The following is a 5,149-nucleotide window of genomic DNA, read 5'->3' as shown; positions in this document are numbered from 1 at the left end:
TTGAAGTTAAATACACACTGCTATCTTTCCTAGAATGTGGCTCTACATCCTAAAGTTTTTGAAGATTGGGGTACATGCTGTGCTAATATGAAGCCAGTACATACAGAAGCTGATTTTTTCTTTGTTTCTAAGTCAAATATCAGAATAAAATAAACTTGAATCTGAGTTCTATTCAGCATGAATTATATGAGCAGTGAAAAACTTAAGCTCATATTCCAGTACAAATCTAGAGACATTTTAAAAATTTAAAAATACATTTTAAAATTACAACCTCTGTACACCAATGTTCTTTATGGTTATAGTGTTGATGAGCTATTTGTTTCAACACTAAAAAATCCATACAAAATTTGCAATATAAGAAATCAAGAATGATGTTGCAAAAATTGAAAAGGAGTACTGTGACATGTTTAAAATCAGAAAAGATGAAAATTCCAGAACTTTTTAAAGTGAATATTTATTTCCAGAAGAAAAAAGATTTCATGAAAAAAAAAAAGAAATGTAATTATATAATACAGTTAGGGTCTCAAAATATTACATATTACCATATATTTAAAGGCAATAATTTTTATGACTTTTTCTAAATTCGGTAGTTTTAAAAATTTGTTTCACATTCACATTTTTTAGTAAAGTATTGTTTCTTTTCACTTTTGTAATTTTTTTAAATTGTGGTAAAATACACATAACTTAAAAATTTACCACCATAACCATTCTGAAGTTTACAGTTCAGTAGTGTTAAGTACATTCACACATTGTTGTGCAAAGTATCTCCAGAACTCTTTTCATCTTTCAAAACTGAAAGTCTATTAAAAAAAAGAAAAGAAAAGAAAAGAAAAGAACAAGTTTTGGCCAGGATGTAGAGAAATTGGAACACTTGTCACCTGCTGGTGAGAATGTAAAATTGTGCAACCACTACGGAAAACAGTATGGGAGGTCCTTAATAAATTAAAAATATAATTATCATATGACCCAACAGTTCCACTTTGGGGTGTATAAACCCAAAATAATTTAAAGCTGGATCTCAAAGAGATATTTGTACACCTATGTCCATAGAATATTATTCATAATAGCCAAAATGTAGAAGCAATTTAAGCATTCATCCAATGATGAATGAATGAGTAAATAAAATGTGGTATATAATGTGGTATATATATATATATATATATATATATATATATATATATATATATATATACAATGGAATATTATTCAGCATTAAAAAGAAGATTCTGATACATACTACAACTTGGCTGAACCTTAAAAAACATACAAAGTGAAATAAGCTAGTCACAAAAAGGTAAATATTATATTCCACTTATATGAGATATTTAGGGAAGTGAAATTAATAGGGACAGAAAGTAGAAGGGTGGCTGCCAGAGGCCTAGGCAAGGGGGCCAATGAAGAATTTTTGTTTAATGGGTATAGTGGTAGGAGAAATGGTTATGAGTGATGTGTACTCTCCACTATTAGCACCATAAAGATGTTACAACTTTACCAAATTATGAATTACTGAAGCAGGAGCATACAGTGGAAAACTGATGCATTCATTCCCAAGGATAAGATTCTTTTCATGGATCTTAAAGTATTACAATGTTTCTTTATCTTGGTATTATGTTAGAGATCTATAAGAAGAACCACTCTGGGGGCTTCCCTTGTGGTGCAGTGGTTAAGAATCCACCTGCCAATGGAGGGGATACGGGTTTGAGCTCTAGTCTGGGAAGATCCCACATGTTGCAGAGCAACTAAGCCCATGAACCACAACTACTGAAGCCCACGTGCCTAGAGCCCGTGCTCCACAACAAAAGAAGCCACTGCAATCAGAAGCCTGTGCACCACAAAGAAGAGTAGCCCACAGTCACCTCAACTAGAGAAAGCCCACATGCAGCAACAAAGACCCCACGCAGCCAAAAATAAATAAATTTATAAAAAAAAATGGACGACTCTGATCTCAAATAGATGCATCCAAATTCAGTTCTGTCACTTGTTAGTACCCATATGAGTCCTGTAATTCTCATTTTTCACTACTTTATAGTGGAAGTAATAATGCCTTTCTAGAATGGAGTTAAATACAACTATCTTTATTTACAGGTGACATAATCTTATGTATAAACTGAAGGACACACATAAAAAATTTTTAAACTGATAAACAAGTTCATTAGGGATGCAGGATACAATATCAATATACAAAAATCTATTGCATTTCTATACATTATCAATGAACAATCAAAAAATGAAATCACAAAACAATTCAAGTTACAGTGGCATCAAAAAATAAAATACTTAGGAATAAATTTGACACAAATGTAAAGGTTATAACCTGAAAACTTTAAGGCATTGCTGAAAGAACTTACAGAAGACTTAAATAAATGGAAAGAAAACTCAGGTCCATGGATTACAAAACTTAATATTATTAGGATAGCAATATGCCCCAAACTGATCTATAAAGTTAATTCAATTTCTATCAAAATCTTAGCAAGCTTTTTTTGCAGAAATTGCCAAGCTGATCTAAAATTCATAGAGAAATGCAAAACAATCTTTAAAAAGATAAAGGATACTGAAAAAGAACGAAGTTGAAGTATTCACAATTCTAAATTTGAAAACTTAAAATAAAGCTACAGTAATCAAGAATGTGTGGTAATGAGATAAGGAGAGATAGATAGATAAATAGATAGATAGATAGATAAATTGATCAAATAGAACTGGGAGTTCAGAAATAAACTCATATTAATGGTCAGTTGAATTTTGACAAGAGTCCCAAGACAATTCAATCAGAAAGAATGGTCTTTTCAACAAACAGTGCTGGGACAATTGGTTATTCACATACAAATAAATAAAGTTGGACCCTTCCTCCTGACATACAAAAAATGAGCTAAAAATGAATCATAGATCTAAGCTAAAACTATAAAAGCTAAAACTATAAAAGTCTTAGAAGAAAATATAGTAGTTAATTTTCAAGTTTGTGGGTTGGGCAAAGTCTTCTTGGCTAACATTAAAAGCAAAAGGGACAAAACAAAAAGCAGACAAATTGGACTTCATCAAAATTAAATTTTTTTCTGCTTCAAAGAATACCATCAACAAAGTGAAAAGAAACCTGGAAAAATGGAGAATATATTTATAAATAACTCATAAGAAACTTGTATTTATAATATAAATGATTCTTCCAAGTCAATAATAAGAAGACAGATAATCCAAATTAAAAATAGATGAAGGATCTGAGTGGATATTTCTCCAAAGAAGATATACAAATGGCTAATAAGCACACAAAATGCTCAACAGCATTAATTATTAGGTACTTGCAAATGAAAACCACTATGAGATACCACTTCACATCCACTGGGATTGATAAAATCAAAAAGACAAATAATACAAAAGTTGGCAAGGATATGAAGAAATTGGAAAACTCATAGACTTCTCATAGGAATGTAAAATGATGCAGCCACTTTGGAAAAAGTGACTACCAGTTCCTCAAAATTCAAACATACAGAAAATGTATAAAGAAGTCTTTGCACTCCTAGGTATATACCCAAGAGAAATAAAAACAAATTTGTGTACCAATGTACATAGCAGCCATTATTCATAATAGTCCAAAAGTGGTAACAGAACAAATGTTCATAGATTGATGAATGGATAAACAAAATGTGGTGTATGTATACAATGGAGAATTGGTGCTTAATGATTAGTTCAAAAGAGTGAAGTATGGAAAAAGAAAGAGACAAGGAAATTTATTTTAGAAAAACCTGGAAAATACAGTCTTTGCCAACTGACCAAAGTACACATCATCAATGATAAGTAATCTTGACAATATGTAACCTGTTACACTATAAGAAGTGTGTTTCACCTCTACGGTATTCTCACTAAAAACCTATAACCTTAGCCTAACCATGACAAAAATATGCAATAAACCCAAATTGAGGAACATTGTACAAACTGCCTGTTCAGTACTCAAAACTGTCAAGGTCATGAAAAACATAGAAATTCTGAGAAACTGTTACAGCCAAGAGGTGCTTAAGGAGCCATGACAACTAAATGGAATGCGGTGTCCAGATGGAATCCTGGAACAGAAAATTGTTAGGTAAGATGTAAGGAATCTGAAGAGAATACAGACTTATTTAATAAAAATGTATCAATATTGATTTATTGATGCAAACAAATTGACCATACTAATGTAAGATGTTAATAATATTGGAAATTGGGTATGCTGTACTCAATGAAATCTCAATTTTTCTCTAAATCTATAAAGTTCAAAAAAAAAGTCTACTAAAAAAAATCTCATTTATAATGAAAAAAAAGTTGCCAAATAATAAGTCCAACCAAAAATAAGCATAAAATGCTCACTTCGGCAGCACATATACTAAAATTGGAACGATACAGAGAAGATTAGTATGGCCCCTGTGCAAGCATGACATGCAAATTCGTGAAGCATTCCATATTTTTTGCAAGAGGGAGAAGATATGGGGAGATATGTGTTATGTATGTATATGTATACATATAGCTGATTCACTTTGTTATAAAGCAGAAACTAACACACCATTGTGAAGCAATTATACTCCAATAAAGATGTTAAAAAAAAAATAAGCATGAAGCTCATAGACAATATTGTTTAAATTTATTGAATTAAACAAATGGTGAATTTTCTACAATGCTTATAGATGAAAATATTTAATAAATTCGGGTCTCTCAAAATCATTCTATTAATTTAATGAAATCCAATAAAATTCAAGCAGTGTTTTTCACAAAATTTGAAAAGAATCTGCCTAAAATATACATGACATAGAGCCAACAATAAAGACATTTTTAAGAACAAAAATTGTCTCTACTTCAAGACAAAAGACAGAGCATTTCAAAAATTGTGTAAGAGATAATTAGACCAATGAAACTAAATAAGGAAAACAGATGCAAATCCACCCTCTATGAAAAGTTTGTGTATGAGAGCAGAAGCATTATATATCACTGGGAAAAAAGATGAACTATTCAATAAATAGTGCTTGTTTAATTGGAGGTCCATATGGAAAGAGACTGAAACATAACTTTATCTCATATGATGTAAAACATAAACTCCAGATTTAATTTTAAAACAAAAGTGAGAAAAGCCAAACATCTGGAAGAAATTAAGATATTACCTCCATAAGATTATGAGTGCTCAGCTAAAGCA

General features: G+C 30.9%; 1 non-coding gene across 1 annotated transcript; it reads left to right on the top strand.

Moving 5' to 3' along the window:
• The first annotated feature begins 4,324 nt into the window (after window positions 1–4,324).
• On the top strand, window positions 4,325–4,431 carry LOC118883882. Its single transcript, XR_005017117.1, has one exon. It is a non-coding gene; the product is annotated as a U6 spliceosomal RNA (small nuclear RNA).
• Window positions 4,432–5,149: the final 718 nt, after the last annotated feature.

Source organism: Balaenoptera musculus, chromosome 17 (genome assembly GCF_009873245.2).
Source record: "Balaenoptera musculus isolate JJ_BM4_2016_0621 chromosome 17, mBalMus1.pri.v3, whole genome shotgun sequence".
NCBI classification, from domain to species: domain Eukaryota; kingdom Metazoa; phylum Chordata; class Mammalia; order Artiodactyla; family Balaenopteridae; genus Balaenoptera; species Balaenoptera musculus.
Note: the sequence above shows the minus strand (reverse complement) of the source record. Positions and strands in the feature narration are given on the sequence as shown.